The sequence below is a fragment of the Tupaia chinensis genome, unplaced genomic scaffold (genome assembly GCF_000334495.1).
Source record: "Tupaia chinensis unplaced genomic scaffold, TupChi_1.0 Scaffold000135_1, whole genome shotgun sequence".
In the NCBI taxonomy this organism is placed as follows: Eukaryota; Metazoa; Chordata; class Mammalia; order Scandentia; family Tupaiidae; genus Tupaia; species Tupaia belangeri.
The window spans coordinates 1592363-1613192 of NW_006159604.1; the positions used below are offsets into that span (position 1 = coordinate 1592363).

The window sequence follows — 20830 nt, forward strand, 5'->3', positions numbered from 1 at the left end:
ACAAGGACCAGGCCTCTTCACCTTCTCTTCATTTTTGCCCCAAAACAATGAATAATTTCCCCTCTGTGACTAAAGGCATTTCACACCGATCATTTCTCCAATGTAAGTTCTGTGTCTTGTCAGGTACTGAAGAGATGGTTATGGACTCCAATTTGTTCTCTCTCTGATGTTACCCTCGTTGAACACATTCTTTTCCTTATTTACTAAGTTTTGACTCTTTGTGGTGAATGGCATGAACTTGGTTTTAAGCCTCTTATAAATAAGCATCCCTGCCCATTCCAGCATCAACTGTAAGTTTTCAAATTACTAAAAATGTTTTTTTTAAATTATGAAAAACTTCATTTATAAACTTTTATGGTCATAAAACTTATTTCTTCTTCTTCTTTTTTATTTTTTTTTGGTGGGGGAGGTTTTCCATAGAGTGCATGCACTCACTGGAGACAGAGAGAGACAGTGAGAGGGGGGGTGGGGAGAAATCAACTCCTAGGGAAGATGACCATGCGACAATCTCTTCTATTCACTTCCTGGGATTTTGGGCACGCATGCGCACATGCCCAGTATGATTTTCAAGCCACAAGGTCTGAGACTTGAATCATGGTCAGCCATGTGACAGTCCAGTGCCTTAACCACCAAGCCATCTGCTGGTCCAAAACTTATTTGTTCTTAAAAATTATGTTTTAATTGCTCGTTACACCATGCTATTGAAAGTGTTCAGGAAATGCCACCTCAAAATATATCACTTCAAGTTGAAGGCACTTGAGAATCAGCAAAATATAGAAGACTTTTCTAGATTCCCATCATCTGCCTAAAGATAGATTCTCCAAAAGGAACTCAATTGTCATCAATAATCTCCTTGTGAATTCCATCAACCAGTAGTATTATATTAACTCTTACCACAGGAGAAAAGGACAGAAGTCAAAACCATACCCAGACAAACTTTGTCACAAAAGCATCATCTATTCTTCTAAAAGTCTATTCATTTTTCTTTTCCAAAAAGTTACTTTCTCAGGAACCAGCAGTTAGCATAATGACTGTTGCTGGACTCCCCCGTAGTCGACCGCTGTTCGCGTCCCGGACCTGGTGGCTTAAAACTCATGCCGGGCACGTGTGCGTTCGTGCCCAAGATCCTGAGAGGAGAATGGAGGAGAAGGCGTGACAATTGCGGCGTGACAATCCCCCCTGGGGGGTGATTTCTCGCTTTTTATCTCTCTGTCTCTCTCTGTCTGTCTGGCGAGCGCACGCACCCTATAGCAAAAACCTCTCCAAAAAAAAAAAGTTACTTTCTCTAAGGATATCTCTCTTTTTCATCTCCAAATCATTTTACCTATTCCAGCAAGGAGATTTGAATCAAGGGACCCTAGACCTTTTCTTGATAATACCCCTATGCAATCATCATCTAGGTTGTGCATTGTAATCTCTGCCTTCCAGTTTTTCAAGTTTTTAGAGATTGGGATGAATTAAGTGGACTTAATTGGGGCCCTATAATGTTAGGTAACTGTCCCATCCATCTTTTGGTAAATTAAACATTTGTTTTAACCCCATTAATGTCTATTTTATTCATCGCATTTTTAATAACCAACTAAAGACTTCTACTTTAAATTTTCATTTCCAAATGGATGGCTCTTAGATAAAATAAGGTAGAAAATTTATATTTCGAAGGCATAGAACTTGTATTTCCAATGTAAATATTGTTATTTGCAAAGACAAAAGAGGTATAGGTAGAAAACCTAGTCAAAATAAAATGTTTAAAGGTAAGGTTTGCTTATACCAATGCTTCCTCCCCCATTTTAAGAATTTCTAGTGATTTCACCTTATAAATGTAATTGTTTTTCACAAAAGAGTTTCAAAACAATCAGCTAAATGTCAAAAGTAAGTATTTTGGAGAAATATTTAGTTTGATAGGCAGTCTTTTAAACTTACTTCTGTGTTCTTAACTAGATTAGTTAGTTAAGGACAGAGCCCAGTAACAAACATGACAGACAACATTTTCTGTGCCAGAACTCAGCAGAGATAATGCTTAAAAAGAAGCAAACTTGTTTGACCAGAGGGTTTAACTTTTATGAATACCTTATTCTAGCTTCTTTCCACCTCCAGGATGGGTTAGTAACTAAATGAAAAGGTTAGAAGACTCAATTTTATTGATTAGCTGCTTGAGCCTTTCGTTTGTCTTTTTGTAGGGAGTCATCAATAAAGAGGCAAAAAGTTTCTGAAATCTTCTTAGAAGCTTTAACATATCATCAAATTAGGTATCCCAGGGTGGGCCTAATTCAGTAGTTTTATTTTCAAATACACTTCTTAGATCAACAGTATTGTTCATCTGGAACATTCTACACAGTTAGCCATTGTAATTCTGTTGGTTTTTTGGAAAGGTCATGACATTTTTGCATAGAAACAGAATAATACTTCATGACTTTTTCAACAACCCAGTAAATTAGTAAGATTTCACCATATTTGTAAGTATTTACAGCTTTCGAGTCTAATCCTTAATATATAAAAGGTAAGCATAGCTGGAAGTTGGAGTAATCAATTCTTCAGAAACTGAGGATTTCATTTTTCTATGAACCTTAGATATCATAGGCCAAGATAAAAGTCAAAGAAGTAAAAACCATGGGATTGTGTAATGTTTCACAGTTCTTCATTGGACAGAGATTTTCTGGAGGCTAGCAGGTAACCTGGTATCAAAACTTACTTATTCTAGGGACCAGCACTTAGCATAATGGCTATGTCGCTGGACTCCCATGTAGTTGACCGCGGTTTTAGTCCCAGACCCGGTGGCTTAAACTCATGCCAGGCACATGTGCATGTGTGCCCAAGATCTCTAGAGGAGAATGGAGGAGAAGGGATTGCGGCATGGCCATCCCCCCAGGGAGTGACTTCTTGCTTTCTGTCTCTCTGTCTCTTTCTGTCTTTCTGGTGAGCGCACGCGCCCTATAGCAAAAACCTCTCAAAATAAAAAAATCAAAAACAAAAACAAACAAACAAAAAAAACTTACCTATTCTAAGACCCAACTTATCCTAATACAGAAGTCCTATATTTAAGTGGCTAGGACTCTAAGTAGCTTTTAAGGGCCTAACCTATGCCCAACAGTCACATTGTGGCTTTGGAACTGAGATTCCTCTTGACCAATATAGAAAATGATTTTCCCCTGTCTAAGCATGCAAGAATAAACAGGAGTAAACATAAATGCCCCAAGAATTTTAGAAAGCTGGAGTCACTTATCTCCTGTAATCTCTGTCAGTTACTTTAAAGTCGTAGACCGTCCCAATGACTTATCAGTCACTACAAGCCCCAAAAGTTCATACACGCTTGCACAGACCAAATTAAACCTGAATTCAAAAACCCAAAAATATAGGAGGCTGAACGAAAAAATATTAGGTTCCAACCCAGAGGAACTTGCAAAGCTCAGGGCTGCATGTAAAAAACAGGGACCTTCAAAAGGAATGAGCGGTGCCTCTCCTTCATTCCTCAAAGGATATTAGGCATCATTAAGAGTGTCCTTAGGGTTCTTTTATGGGTGCTAAAACTGACAAAAGATAAAATTACAACAAATTTAAAGATCTAATTGGCTTTTATTTGTAATTCTAGAATCATACAACACCTCATTCTATAAAACAGAATGAGTGTTCCAATGATCTGAGTGTTGAAAGTTGGTTTCATAAAAAGAATTGGGTTGAGCCATAAAAACAAGACTGGCAGTTAATAGAAAGTGATTGAATATGGAGGATTAATTGCTGAGTGAAGCAAGCCATTCTATGAGAGAAAGATATCATATGTCTCCACTTAGTATACACTGACTGTCTGCACTCTATGGTAGAGACTGAAAGATTGGAAGATTTAAAACCAGGGTAAATAGGTATCGATGCTGAAGACAGTGTGGAAGGAGGGTTGGAGAAGAGAAGAGTATAGGTAAGGAAATCAGGGAGAAAAAATAGAGAGACAAGACATTTGTAGGACACAGAAATGATTTATTATCTATTGATGATAACGTGTATAGGTGTATTGTATTCTCAACTGGACTGGTCTGAGATGTATTTCATATTGGGTAAATTCTCTTTACAAGCCAAATGATGTATAGTGATTGAATGTAAAAATAAAAAATAATAATAAAAAATAATAATAATAAATGAATAGGGCTGAAGAAAGCAAAAATGGAACACAAGGAGGATTGGTCCATTTTGTTTGTTTGTTTTCTTTAAACTGACCCAGTTCAAAATTCTGTTTGATTATGTAGCACTTAGCACAAGTCATTCCAGTCTGATCTGTTCTGGTGTGTTGGGGCCGAGTACAGGAGACTAGTCCAAAACCATGATCTCCCATACTTTCTTTACATACACCATAGAGAAACTCTCATTTGTGCTTATGTATCAAATCCTCATTATTATTATTATTTTAAACATTTTCTATAGTGTTCATACACTCAGTGGAGAGAGAGAGAGAGGGAAAAAAAAGAGCAAAAGAGAGGTAAAGTGAGAAAGTACCTGCTAGGAGGATGGCCACAGCTCCAATCCCTTTTCCTCCATTCTCCGGTCAGGATTTTTGGCATGCACACACATATGCCCAGCATATTTTTCAAGACAATGGGTTGGGACTGGGACCACACAGTCAACCACATGGGATCCATCCACCTTAACCACCATGCCACTGGCTGACTCTCATTTAATTTTTTTAAAGAAAAAGTTTGCAAACAATCAAAATGTCTGTCAATGTTGACCTATATGTATCAATATATTTCCACATTGCTAAAATTGCCAGTAAAACATAACTAAAATCATTTGATGTAAACAGGACATAGTGCATGACTGGTTACAGCCATTCTGCAAACTTTCCAGCAGAAAATAATGCATTTAATGATAGTATCAAGGGAGACCAGCAGATGGTGTAATGGTTGTGTCACTGGACTCCCATGTAGTCGACGATGGTTTGAGTGCTGGACCAAGATGCTTAAAACACGCTGGGTGTGTGTATGTGCATGCCCAAAATCTCAAGAGGAGAATGGAGGAGAAGGGAGTGCAGCATGGCCATCTCCCATGTGAGGGGGGTGATTTCTCACTTTCCCTCTCACTGTCTCTCTGCCTCTCTGGTCAGAGTGTGTGCCCTATAGCAAAAATCTTTCCCTCAAAAAAAATTAGCTTTGGGGAAAAGGCAGGAAGAGGAACAGGGAATATGTTTAATTGACACAGAAATGAAGAGTTATTTGCTGATCATAATGCATATGATAATGTGTTTGTCTTGACTGATATGCACTGTATTCATGCTGAGAAAAACCATGTTGCACACTGTAAAGATGTATAGTAATTAAGTGTAAATAATAAATATTATATAAAATTAAAGAAACTTTTAATTTTAATGTCTAAATAAATAAATAAATAAAAGTAGTATTGGTAATAGAGAAGAAAAATGCCAACAGAGGAACAGTTTGGGCTAGGTTAAATGTTTAATTAATATATGTATATACATATGCATATACTTATCAATGTGTGAAGAGACTGAAGATAAGAATTATGGAATAATGTTATCAGGAATGGAGACTACAATTTTGCTCTTCTGTTTCCTTTTTCACATCTGAGAGGTGATATTCAGCAAATGATACTATAATAATTTTAAGCCAAAACATCCTGCTAACTCAGCCCCCAATCTTATATATATCTAGATGCATTCTCTACATGATCCCAACATCCAGATTAAATTATATCACCTTGAATTATTCAGATAGATTATTTATATTACTATTTGTTTTATAATTTTTTATAGTCCATTAATAGTTTTATATATTTGAACCAAGGAAAAATACCTCACTATTTAGGTTTGTTTCAGTAAATAAAGAACCAACTACATGGTGGTGACAATCCCTTCTAGAAATTCAGAAAATACTTGAGTTAATCATATTATCTCATTCATTTATTCAATAAACACTAAATGAATGTTCCTCATGAACCAACTACTATATTAAGCATTACCTTTTTTGTGGTACTGTTTTTGACATATTGTTCTTGGAGTGTATCAGAGGAGGAAAAACTGTCAAAATTTATTTTTTGAGGGACTTTTGCTATAGGGTGTGTGTACTCAATGGAGAGACAGAGAGATAGAAAGCAAGAAATCACCCCCTGGAGTGTTGGTCATGCCACAATTTCTTCTCCATTCTTCTTTTGAGATTTTGGGCATGCATGCATATGTGCCTGGCATGAGTTTGAAGCAACCGGGTCTAGGACTCAAACTGCAATTGGCTATGTGGGAGTCCAGCAACATAACCATTACACCATCTGCTGATACCAGAAACAGTCCAAATTTTATAGATCTCCTATTTCTAAAGAACTAAGTACTAATTGAAGATTGATACCAGTCCCTGAGCCCCGAAAAAAAAAAAAAAAAAAAAAAAAAAAAAAAAGAAAAAGGTTTTTGTGTTTAGTCTTAAATATATTGGGATATTGGGTCATTGGAAAAGTCATGACCATGGCACACTTTTGTTTAGGAAAATATGTCATGACTTTCCTGATGACATAATATTTACCAGGTTAAATATATATAATATATATTATATGCTCTACAGTCCTAAGTAATTTATTTTACACAATAAGATGAGCTTTTGCTCTTTCTTTCCCGACTAATCAATTTTTTCTGCACACTACGATTTTGGTGACTAAATTGTGAGAGCCTTAATTGTATAAACTTCTAAAAGACACAGTCACACATTGCATATAAAGACTAAAAAGATCCAGGTGTCATTACAATTCCTTGTCTTGAGTTCTTTACCCAGAACAGATTGGACAATAACATCTTCCTCTAGATCTTTTGTCTTTTTAAGTTTATTATTATCATTATTACTTATACATTCAATCTCCATAAATCATTTAAATTGTAAAGAGTCTTTACCCAGCACAATATACCTCAGTCCAGTCCAGTTGAGAATACTATACAGATCCTCATCAACAGATAATAAACCATATCTGTGTCCCACAAATGTCTTAGCAATCTTCATCTTTCTTAAGACTGCCTGTCACCAAAGAAACAGCACTATCTATCAATGAAGATATCATAGAAATTTCCCTGGAAAGTCCCTGTATTCCTACCTCCAGACCCTTATGTTGTCACATTCCTGATTTGTGATTAAAAGTCCTGAACTTGGGACCAGCAGTTGGCATAATGGCCATGTCGCTGGACTCCCATGTAGTCAACCCAGTGGCTTAAAACTCACACTGGGTACGTGTGCATGTGTGCCCAAGATCCCAAGAGGAGAATGGAGGAGAAGGGATTGTGGAATAGCCATCCCTCCTGGTGGTGGTGGTGGGGGGGGGTCTCACCTTCTGTCCCTCTGTCTTTCTGGCGAGTGCACACGCCCTATACCAAAACCACTCAAAAAAAAAAAAAAAGTCCTGAATTCTGCTGTTCTTCCAGTTGGTATCTCCCATATTAAAGACTTCTTATAAGCAAACGCTCATGGTCTCAAACATGACCTTACTGTGTGACAAGAATTATGGAATTATAGACCAATCAGGCCTGGTCTGTACATTCGTCTAATAGCGAGATCTCCTTGGAGAATAGTCACCATACAATAGGAAAAAAACCTATCCACATAACTGGTAATCACAAAATAAATATCAGCCCACCATAGACTTATTAGTCTCTTATTTGTCTCATTTTGTTCACAACATAAGGCTTCTCCTCCTTTTACCATCCTGAACAAAAGGTTTATTTATAATGTGCCCATGGTTCATTAAAAGCATAAACACAATTGGTATCTGGAATGAAATCAATTGGAAAAAATAGACTCAAGTTCTTGTGTTTGAGAAATAAGCCAAAAATTACATTCTTCCTGGGGAAAGCAAGAAAGGCTTTATGCCAAGCTCTTCCAAGGAGGTTGAATATTCTGATTCAAGTTGTAAGACTGAATTTCCTGAGGTGATTAATTAGCAGAGAATGCAATGCAAGTTGCTATGATTTTAAAGCAAGTACATCTTTAATTTATATATCTCAGTAAATAGAAACTCAACAAAAATCCAAGTATTAACATATTCAGTACTAAGGTCTCATCATTACACAATTTCAACAGAAGGATTATCTGATACAGGGAGTGCAGCAGTTAGAGTCACTATGTCCATTTCAAAGCCTTCCAGATCTCTATCCTAACTATATATAATTACTGATGTCCTCTTCTTTAAAAGAGTAGGGAAATTTCACTTTACTGCGTTGTACTGCTATCCACGGAGGAAGTCTTTGTTCCTGTCACAGATGGCCATCAAATTGGTCACTAGACAATGAAAAATATCTAGTATAATACTTACTCATCCTAATACTGCTATTACTTTATATATGGAATATATGTGACTAAATTGTAAGAAATCTTTTGGGGCCATTTTGATTTTCATTTCTATAACATTTTAAGAGATTTTTAAAAATATAAATTAACATTACTGTTAAAAATTCCTTGTGAGATGAATGTGATATTCTTTGCTAGCCCTTCCAGCTCTAAGACTAAACATTCCCATTAAAGTAGGATATTTTTAGGACCAACCTTGGCATTTTGACAGCCTAGAGGATTTCACTTGGCTCAGAACCATAGAGACCCTCCAGAAACTGAAATAATCTTCCTCCTACATTATCTCAAAAGAAAGAAAATTATTTTAGAACAGTCCTTTTAGCATAGAAGGTTCTTTCTTCAAAAATATCTTAGGTCTAAATGTATATCATATAATTTATTAAATAGGTTCAATATCATTTTTATTCATGGGCAGGAATTAGAAGTGTAAATGATGTTATGAGTTTACTTCCCTGCACCCAGTATCCAGGAAGGGGAAATGAAGCATCTTAGATGAAAAGGAGGGGATGAATACCGGAGTTTTACCTTCTCTGGTTGTATTTTAAGCTCATAGCTCTGTCAACAGGGGGCACGAAGCAAGTTATTCTACAAAAACTCTTGCCTCCAGGACTAATCATGCCTAAGAGAAATATTAGGAAACTGAAGCATTAACAGAAAGGGAAATATCATAGAAGTCTAGTCAATAAGATGTGAGAGAGTCACAATAAGAACTCTCAAGTTTTTAAAATGACTTCTAGGAAGTTTCATTTTATCACACACACTATATTAATACCACTCAGTCTTAACATATTGCCATCAATGTAGATTGCTACTTATTTCTAGAAATGCTTACTTATATATTTTTAAACAAGTGGGACTACATCAACTAAAAAACTTCTGCACAGCAAAAATTAACAGAGTGAGGGAACCAGCAGTTAGTGTAATGGCTATGTCGCTGGACTCCCACGTAGTCGACCACGGTTCACGTCCCGGACCCGGTGGCTTAAAACTCACGCCGGGCGCGTGTGCGTGCGTGCCCAAGATCCCGAGAGGAGAATGGAGGAGAAGGGATTGCGGCATGACCATCCCCCCTGGGGGGTGATTTCTCACTTTCTGTCTCTATGTCTCTCTCTGTCTGTCTGGCGAGCGCACGCGCCCTACAGTGAAAATCTCTCCAAAAAAAAAAAAATTAACAGAGTGAAAAGGCAGCCTACAGAAAAGAAGAGAAAATTTACAAACCATGAATCTGATAAAGGATTACTCTCCAAAACTATGAGGAACTTTTTTTTTTTTTAGAGAGAGAGAGATTTTTACTATAGGGTGAATGTGCTTGCCAGAGAGACAGAGACAGACAAAAAGACAGAAAGTGAGAAATCATCCACCCCCAGAAGGGGTGGCTATGCCACAATCCTTTCTCTTCTGTTCTCCTCTTGGGATTTGGGACATGCACACACACACATGCCTGGCATGAGTTTTAAGCCACTAGGCCCAGGACTTGGACTGCAGTCAGCAATATGGGAGTCCAGCTACATAATCATTAAGCCATCTGCTGGTCCCAGGAACTCTTATAACACAATAACAACAAAATCTAATAATCCAATTTAAAAATGGGCTAAAGACTAGAATAGACATTTCTCCAAAGAAAGTATAAGGAATGGCCAATATTAAATAAGGCTCAACATCACTAATCGTCAGAGAAATGCAAATAGATACCACAATGAAATACCACCTCAACCTGTAATGACTATTATTGAAAAAAGCTGAGGCTGAAAAAAGATCATTCTGGTCAACTGGAATAGCATTCAGAAGCACAATATATAAGAAGATTAGGTGAAGATGCTTCAGTTATTATAAAAGTAGGTAGCTTGTAACACTGCCCACTCATCCCTCCTCCACTTTGACAACATTTTAAACAGCTTCATGGGTCCCCCATACCTCTGAGGAACTCTATTTGAAAACTATTGCAACCTACAAATATGTAATAATATTAGAATTAACCCCTTGTGTATGTGTTACAAGTATATATCCTTACTGTTCTATTTATAAAGGTGCTTATGCAGTTCACTTACAAGCACAGAAACCAGCAACGTCCACAAAACCAGGCTTAGTTCAGATTTAATTTCCTCACTGTTGAATTTGTTCTCACCTTGGTGCTCAGATTGCTCCAACATAAAAGCCATCACATTCATGAGGAAACAAGGGGAAAATGCCTCAAATATTCAAAAGACATTGATATCATGTATATGTTTCCCTATCCCTCAAAATCCATCAACTAATCATGTATTTCTTATCTGTTTTTTGTCATATTTTAATCACAAATAGATGCAGATACTGCTGTGATAAATCTCCTATCAAGCTATCATCTCCTCTATAATATTTTACTATTCTTCTCACAAAATATTAATTATTTTTCTCATCATTCTTTGGCTAAAGAGGCTGTGGCCCTTTCTCTAGAGATAAATTAGTTAAATTTGGACTTGCAAAATCATGGCAATATCTTTGTAATTTTTCTGTGATACTATTCACTTGTTTATACATAGAAAACCAGTGTGTCAATGCATGGGTGATGGAGTCACACATCTAGGATTCAAATTCTGGTTCTGCCACTTAATAACTGTGCAACTTTGGACAAGTTAACTAATTTACCTGTGCTTTGGTTTTTCATCTAGCTAGGTAATAATAACAGTAAAAGTTAATACTTATTTTTCATATGTCATGTTTTGTTTTAATTCCTTTACATGAAAATAGTACTTACCTCATGAATTTGTGATAAGAAGAAAATTTAGATAAATTAGAGTTCATAGAATAATACCTGCACATAAGTGTTCAATAAATATTAGATATGATACTTCTTATAATTCAACAAGTGTTTATTATGCACTAACTACATGATAAGCAAGATGCTACTCCTTGGGGAAAACATACTTTAAAAACAGTACACACCTTCAGGATCAGTAGATGTTATAAAGGTTACATCACTGAACTCCCATATAGTCAACTGCTGTTCAAGTTCTAGACCCAGAGACTTAAAACTCACGTGGGGCATGTGTGTGCACATGCCCAAAATCCTGAGAAGAGACTGGAAAAGAAGGGATTATGGCATGACCATCCCCCCTGGGGGGGGGGTGATGATTTCTCACTTTCTGTCTCACATGCCCTGTAGCCAAAAAAAAAAAAAACCTTATAAAAGTACACAACTTCATGAAATTCACTTGTGAGATTAAAAAATTGAAAATACACCCCAACATGATATGAACTCTTAAACATGAAGTAGTACACAAAAAAGTCATTTTAATGTAGTATCATACATACTACCATTTCAAAAATTTAGGAGGTTCTATATTAGAATGATGGACAGGGGACTTATGTCTGCAAAGGAAATTCTGGGGGAGCCATAGAAAGAGTAATTCTGGGACATTTTTTTTTCTTTTCTGTTTGTTTGTTTGTTTGATAGATGACATCTTGCTATGTCACAATCCTGCTGCCTTGATATCCTGAGTAGGTAGGTCTAGAAGTGTGTACCACTCCACCTGGCTTCCAGGGTGGGCAGAATCAAATCCAGGACTCCAATGTGACCTCAGACTGTCCAAGTAGTAGCAGCTATCAGTGCATGCTACTACAGCTCGGCCAGAAGTAATTCTTGAACTGAGCTTTTAGGAATAATCTGAGTCCTACCCATAAATAAAGGGAAAAGGGAGCATTCTAGATAGAAATATAGGTGCCTGATGCAATATAAACTAAGGCAGGTTCAAGGAAATTAAAATATATTAATAAAACCGGAAGTTAAAGACTAAGGATGGGAAGAGTGCAGAGGAATAAAGTGGTTGAGTTATTATAAGCTATAAGGCAGAAGTTCTCAAATATTCTGACCTCAGGAGCCTCTTACACTCTTAATAATTATTGAGGACCCCAAAAAGCTTTTGTTCACATATAATCTATTAATATTTATGGTATTAACATTACAACTGACAAATTTTTAAAATACCATGATATTGGAATATATCACACGCTTTCCATGTCCTCTGGAAAACTTTGTTGGATTCTTTTGAAAGAATGAGTTTGGAAAAAGAAATTTTCTCTATAAAGGAAAAAAAACTTATGTTTCATGAAAAGATGGGTCAATGATAACAGGATTATTCTATAAAGATTAGTCAAGCATCTATGTTGGATTTATAGAAACACATTTCAGTTGTGTGCCTTCAGCTACTATCTCCAGGGAAATAACCTCTAATGTGTTCTCTGTAGCATTGACTTCTATACTGAACTTCAGTCCAATTCAACCATCTTGGATGTTTCTCCATTGATTCCCATCTATGACTTGAGTAGTGGCACATGACAGTCACTCAAATAGAATCCATTCAGAAAATATTTATTGTCTACTTATGTATCAGGCACTACTTTAGAGATAGAAAATCTAGTTTCAAATTACACAGAAACAATAATCTGGCCCATGGATCTGGCAATTCTTATGAGAGTGACAGGAAACTTAAAAAATAAAATATGAAGTATGCTAGAATAGAATATGTGCCATGAACAGAAGTAGCACACCTTTTGATTGAATCAACTATAACCCATAATCCCTTTAGCATATATCATAAATGTGATCTTTGCCTTCTTTTTTTTTTTTTTTGAGAGGTTTTTGCTATAGGGCGTGTGTGCTCGCCAGACAGAGAGAGACAGAGACAGAAAGCGAGAAATCACCCCCCAGGAGGGATGGCCACACTGCAATCCCTTCTCCACTCTCCTCTCGGGATCTTGGGCACGCACGCACACGCACCCAGCGTGAGTTTAAACCACCAGGTCCGGGACACGAACCATGGTCTACTACATGGGAGTCCAGCGACATAGCCATTACGCTAACTGCTGGTCCCGGATCTTTGCCTTTTTTTTTTGAGAATGTGTTCATTTTTACAACTATGGCTAAAAATGGATAGGTAGAAAGATCCATAGTATCAAAAGTTTATGATTAGTTTAGCTGGTTATAGTACAATGTAAATGAACTCATTTTTAAGAGTTCATATCCTGGTGGCATGTATTTTCAATTTTCTATATGAACAAAACTTACATTTTAACTACAGCAATCATCTAAAAAAAATATTTTTCTTTGTTTAGAAGGATTAGGTGTGAAAATAAATCAGCACAGTTTATCCTCCAACCTGCAATAACAACTCTGAGCACATGCGTTATTGAAAACAGATCAAGAGTGGCATTTTAAATCAGTATTTACTGAAGAAGAATATAGATAATATATACACAAAGGTAGTTCATAGAAGGCAGCTCATATTCTATAGTTACATCAGTCCACGAAGTAAAACAATGAGTATATTTAGGTCATGCTCACTGTAATATAATTATAATGTGTAGAATAACAGGATATCTAATTGAATTATAGCAGACCATATTTATTCCAAGTATATATATTGAGGTCTATTTTGGAATGAGTACCAGTACAGGATTATCAGCAGAAGCATATTTCTTTGACCAGTCATTTGAACATTTAATGCAGTATTACAAATATAAAGGAAAACCTCAAGAACATCTGATAAATATCTTGATACCCATCTATAAATAGTTATATCTTTGTTAATAAATATTTTAAAAAAATAAATTAAGAACTTTAGAGAAAGACTATACTGGTGTGCCTCTGAAAAGTAAGACCTTCTGTAAGAATGCATGGAACATAAAATTGTGTGCTACATTCATGAACCAAGGAAGATGGCATATCAGAGCAAATTTGAATCAACTGAGGAAAATAAACTACTTCCTAAAACTGCATTATTTTTACATAAGACTTTGAAAGCAAAAATAATTACCCATCAGAGATTCACAGTTTTAATTGTGGCCATTCTTCTCAATCTAAGCAGATAAAAAACCATTTAGTACAAAGAATAATGTGTCAGGAACTGTGTTTACCATTTTAGGCATTATTCTACACAATCATTACTTTTTAAGTTAGGCATTATGATAATAGATTACCATTAACAGTTCACCATAGATTTCAAATAAAAACCTGTGGCTACCAAATATCTATTCCTTTAAGAAATATTCGAGCACAGACTTAAGGTGTGGTGTTAAGGAATACGCTATTTCTACCTGTTCTGGACCCATTCTACTTCAATCACATAACATCTATTGTTCTATGAAGAACCACTACTCCCCATCCTTTGAGCTACCACATTTCAGATATACTGATATCACTCCACCCTAACTCTAAGCATAGACATGTGGTCTAGACTTGTAATCAGCATATTTCATCACCCTAGTCTCTGAAATCTGCTCAGGGGTAAGCATTTGGCCCAGTGAAATTCAATTCCAAGACATTTTGGAGGACTTTTGGCAATGAGAACTCTTTTCCATTGGGACTGCTAACTGATGTTATAAGCCAAGAGGTTAGAGACCAGCAACCCTATGGAAAATGTCAGCTAGATAATAAATTTATCCAAAGGTGGCATACTCAATGAATTGGGGCACAGGGCTGGAAGAATGCAGGGAGGAACAGAGAGGCAATCAGAATTACTTTGTTTGAACTTCTGGGTCAGACTAGGGTTACAGCCAATCCTATCCTTGTATTTTTCATATAATTAAGCTTGTTTTATGTTTTGGGAGGTTTCTGATTACTACTTCAGTCTTCTCATGTGTTACTAGTATGTTCAGCTTTTCTGTTTCTTTGTGATTCAGTCTTAGTAAGTTCTATGTTTCTAGAAACTTACCTATTTCTTTTATATAATCCAATATGTTGGAATATGTTGGGTTGTTGGAAAGTCATGACACATTTTACATAGAAAAAAAAAAACAGGAAAACACACAATGACTTGCCCAATGACCTAATAATTATTCATGACAGTACCTTATGGTCCCTTTTATTTCTGAGACATTCATTGTATCCTTTACTTTTTTATTCCTGATTTTATTTACTTGATTCTTCTTTTTCCCTAGTTGGTTTAAGGGTCTGTCAATTTTATTTGTTTCAAAACACCAATTTGTCATTTTATATTTTCTATAACTTTTCTATGCTCTAATGTCTACTTGAAAAATGTTTATATCATCATTTCCTTCCTTCTGCTAACTTTGGGTTTATTTGTACTTTTGTTTTTTAGTTCCTACAGATGTAAAGACAGGTTATTTGAAATCTTCATAAATGCAGGCTATAAACTAACTCTTAAAACTATTTTTACGTGTGTGCTCGCCAGACAGAGAGAGACAGAGACAGAAAGCGAGAAATCACCCCCCAGGAGGGATGGCCACACTGCAATCCCTTCTCCACTCTCCTCTCGGGATCTTGGGCACGCACGCACACGCACCCAGCGTGAGTTTAAACCACCAGGTCCGGGACACGAACCATGGTCTACTACATGGGAGTCCAGCGACATAGCCATTACGCTAACTGCTGGTCCCGGATCTTTGCCTTTTTTTTTTGAGAATGTGTTCATTTTTACAACTATGGCTAAAAATGGATAGGTAGAAAGATCCATAGTATCAAAAGTTTATGATTAGTTTAGCTGGTTATAGTACAATGTAAATGAACTCATTTTTAAGAGTTCATATCCTGGTGGCATGTATTTTCAATTTTCTATATGAACAAAACTTACATTTTAACTACAGCAATCATCTAAAAAAAATATTTTTCTTTGTTTAGAAGGATTAGGTGTGAAAATAAATCAGCACAGTTTATCCTCCAACCTGCAATAACAACTCTGAGCACATGCGTTATTGAAAACAGATCAAGAGTGGCATTTTAAATCAGTGGTTACTGAAGAAGAATATAGATAATATATACACAAAGGTAGTTCATAGAAGGCAGCACATATTCTATAGTTACATCAGTCCACGAAGTAAAACAATGAGTATATTTAGGTCATGCTCACTGTAATATAATTATAATGTGTAGAATAACAGGATATCTAATTGAATTATAGCAGACCATATTTATTCCAAGTATATATATTGAGGTCTATTTTGGAATGAGTACCAGTACAGGATTATCAGCAGAAGCATATTTCTTTGACATTTAAACATTTAATGCAGTATTACAAATATAATGGAAAACCTCAAGAACATCTGATAAATATCTTGATACCCATCTATAAATAGTTATATCTTTGTTAATAAATATTTTAAAAAAATAAATTAAGAACTTTAGAGAAAGACTATACTGGTGTGCCTCTGAAAAGTAAGACCTTCTGTAAGAATGCATGGAACATAAAATTGTGTGCTACATTCATGAACCAAGGAAGATGGCATATCAGAGCAAATTTGAATCAACTGAGGAAAATAAACTACTTCCTAAAACTGCATTATTTTTACATAAGACTTTGAAAGCAAAAATAATTACCCATCAGAGATTCACAGTTTTAATTGTGGCCATTCTTCTCAATCTAAGCAGATAAAAAACCATTTAGTACAAAGAATAATGTGTCAGGAACTGTGTTTACCATTTTAGGCATTATTCTACACAATCATTACTTTTTAAGTTAGGCATTATGATAATAGATTACCATTAACAGTTCACCATAGATTTCAAATAAAAACCTGTGGCTACCAAATATCTATTCCTTTAAGAAATATTCGAGCACAGACTTAAGGTGTGGTGTTAAGGAATACGCTATTTCTACCTGTTCTGGACCCATTCTACTTCAATCACATAACATCTATTGTTCTATGAAGAACCACTACTCCCCATCCTTTGAGCTACCACATTTCAGATATACTGATATCACTCCACCCTAACTCTAAGCATAGACATGTGGTCTAGACTTGTAATCAGCATATTTCATCACCCTAGTCTCTGAAATCTGCTCAGGGGTAAGCATTTGGCCCAGTGAAATTCAATTCCAAGACATTTTGGAGGACTTTTGGCAATGAGAACTCTTTTCCATTGGGACTGCTAACTGATGTTATAAGCCAAGAGGTTAGAGACCAGCAACCCTATGGAAAATGTCAGCTAGATAATAAATTTATCCAAAGGTGGCATACTCAATGAATTGGGGCACAGGGCTGGAAGAATGCAGGGAGGAACAGAGAGGCAATCAGAATTACTTTGTTTGAACTTCTGGGTCAGACTAGGGTTACAGCTAATCCTATCCTTGTATTTTTCATATAATTAAGCTTGTTTTATGTTTTGGGAGGTTTCTGATTACTACTTCAGTCTTCTCATGTGTTACTAGTATGTTCAGCTTTTCTGTTTCTTTGTGATTCAGTCTTAGTAAGTTCTATGTTTCTAGAAACTTACCTATTTCTTTTATATAATCCAATATGTTGGAATATGTTGGGTTGTTGGAAAGTCATGACACATTTTACATAGAAAAAAAAAAACAGGAAAACACACAATGACTTGCCCAATGACCTAATAATTATTCATGACAGTACCGTATGGTCCCTTTTATTTCTGAGACATTCATTGTATCCTTTACTTTTTTATTCCTGATTTTATTTACTTGATTCTTCTTTTTCCCTAGTTGGTTTAAGGGTCTGTCAATTTTATTTGTTTCAAAACACCAATTTGTCATTTTATATTTTCTATAACTTTTCTATGCTTTAATGTCTACTTGAAAAATGTTTATATCATCATTTCCTTCCTTCTGCTAACTTTGGGTTTATTTGTACTTTTGTTTTTTAGTTCCTACAGATGTAAAGACAGGTTATTTGAAATCTTCATAAATGCAGGCTATAAACTAACTCTTAAAACTATTTTTATTGTGATCCATAAGTTTTAGTAAATTTTAAACAAAACTTTGTTTTATTTGCCTTGAGATATTATTTAAAATTCTCTGATTACTTCAACCCAGAAAAAGAGTTTGTCATTTAGTTTCCACATATGTGTGCATTTTCCCATTTTATTGCTATTGTTGATTGCTAGTTCCATCCCATTGTGTCTAGAAATGATAACTGGTATGATTTCTATCTTCTTAAATTTGTTTATGATTTGTTTTGTTACCTAACAGATGATCTATCCTGTAGAGTGCTCTATGTATGCTTCAGAAGAACGGGTGTCCTTTTGTTGGTTGGCAAGTTCTACACAAGGGGAAGTCAAAATACTCATGGAAAACGGAATTAAAGTAAGAGTCTATTTTAGGGGGAACAGTAGGTGGTGTGGTGGTTAAGGTGCTGGAAACTCCCACATGGCCGACCGTGGTTTGAATACCGGACCTGGTGGCTTGCTTTCTCACTTTCCCTCTCTCTCTCTCTCTCTCTCTGTGTATCTCTCTCTGGTCAAATTAAAATAAATGAATAAATAAATAAAATTAAATAAATAATTTTTAAAAAGAGTCTATTTTGGTGCAAAAAATTTTTGAAAATAATGCAGGTTTTCCATAAACTTTTTTTTCCAGATTTTTGTCTTAGGGTTCATGCACTCACCAGGGAAAGGCAGAGAGAGAGGGAAGTAAGAAATCATTCTCCAAGAGGGATGGCCACACCACAATCCCTTCTCCTTTATTTTCCTCTTGGGATTTTGGGCATATACACACACATGTACTGAGCATGTGTTTCAAACTGCCAGATATGGGACTCCAATAGTGGAGTCAGGAATGTGGGATTCAGTGCCTTAACCACCATGCCACCTACTGGCCCTCCATAAACTGTAACAAAATCCCTCATTTATATGTGTTAGGTCTATTTGGTCTATAGTGTTTTTTAAGTCTATTGTTTATGATTCTCTGGAAATTCTACCCATTGTTGAAAGTGGAGTGTCAGAGTATCTTACTATTATTGTATTGTCATTTTTCCTTTCAAAGTCAGAAAATTGCTTTGATCTGATATTGGGTGCGTAAGTACTTGATTGTTATATCTTACTATTTCATTTACCTCTATTCTCTTCCCATGGTCTCACTTTCCTTCTCATTGTCTCTGTCTCTGTCTCTCTCTCTTTGGCAAATGCACATGTCCTAAGGCAAAATCCTCTAAAAAACAAACAAAAAACAGAATGAAAGATCCTTCAAAAAGTAAAAACATTAACTACCATATGATCCAAGAATGCCACTTCTGGGTATATACCCAGAGGGAATAAAAACAATACATCAAAAGATATTTGTGCTCCTATGTTCATTACATCATTAATCACAATAGTTAAAATGTGAGAATAACCCAAATGTCCACTGATGGATGAATGGATACAGAAATTGTCACAGGCACACAAAATATTATTCAGACTTTATAAAGAAGGGGGCTGGAGAATGACACAGCAATAGAATATAATGCTCTGTGAGGTAGATATATATGGGAGCATTGATGGTTCAAGGCTAGAGACTTTTGTATCCCAGTCTCGAAGTTCCCAAAAGACCACCAGGGAGCTGTTCCGATGTAAGCACATGAGGGTCGCTTTTATTCAGGTTCGAGCCAGGACTCCCAATCTCACCGGCACAGCAGGTCAGAGTTGAGAGCCCCAGTGTTTGTTGGGCTGGGTTTTAATTTGGCTGTTGGGGGGGAGGTCGAGGGGTGCTGAGGAATGTACTCTGGTGGCTACACATTAGCTGTAGATTACAGGGAGTGTAGCTGTTTCTGGCATCTCCTTTTTCTCTCAGCAGAAAAGTTACTTTAGGTTTCTGGTATCTCCTTTGTTTTTCTCATTAGTCAGTCCCAGTGGGGTGCTGGTCTCATGACTTTTTCCTACGTGACCAGCTCGCTTCCTTGAAATGGTGCCAATTCTCAGCAAGGTGGGTTTAACAAAATGGAATCACCCTGAAAACAATTGAGTCACTCTGGCCCTTCAGAGACCTTCTTGAGTATACCAGGTATGTATGTGCCCATGATTCAGGCTGGCTGAGACTGGAGGGTTAATCACAGCACCAAGACCATGTCAGGGGTGCTATATCTCTGTGTGTCATCCATCTCTCTCTGTCAATCATGAAATAAATAATCTTAAAAAAAGAAGGAAATCCTGTTATTTGTGACAATAGATTAAACATAGAGGACATTTTACTAAATGAAGTAAGACAGGTTACAAAAAAAAAAATAAGACAATGCATTATCTCACTTATATGTAGAATGTAAAATCATTGAATTTCTAAAATCAGAGAGTAGATAGGGTAGTAGATGGCAAGGAGATTAAGGTGCTGGATACCATATGACTGACTGTTCAGTTCGAGTTCCAGACACAGCATCTTGAAAATCACACTGGGGCATGTGTGTGCATGCCAAAATCCTGAGAGGAGGAGGGATTCCAGCATGGCCATCACCTCTGGGGAGTGATTTCTCACTGTCTCTCGTTCTCTTACTCTCTGGCAATTGCACGCACCCTACAATCAAAACTATAAAATTATATATTAAAAAAAAGTAGAATGGCAGATTGGCAGATGTAAGGAGGTGGGAGAGAAATGAGAAGATGTTGGCCAAAGGGTACAAAGTTGTAGTTACATAGATTGAGAAAGTCTAGAGATCTAATGCACAAGCTTGTTGACTAAGTCAATAGTACTATATTATATACAGAAAATTTGCTAAGTAAATAAATTTCAGGTGCTAGTACCACACACACACAAAAAAGGTAATCATGTGAAGAGACGGATATGTTAATTTTCTTGACTTTAATAATTATATATATA

At 36.2% G+C, this 20830-nt stretch overlaps 1 pseudogene; it reads left to right on the top strand.

The window, feature by feature from the left end:
- The window catches only part of LOC102494717 (interferon-induced protein with tetratricopeptide repeats 5-like), a 120631-nt pseudogene extending 117151 nt beyond the window's left edge, over nt 1–3480 (top strand).
- Nucleotides 3481–20830: the final 17350 nt, after the last annotated feature.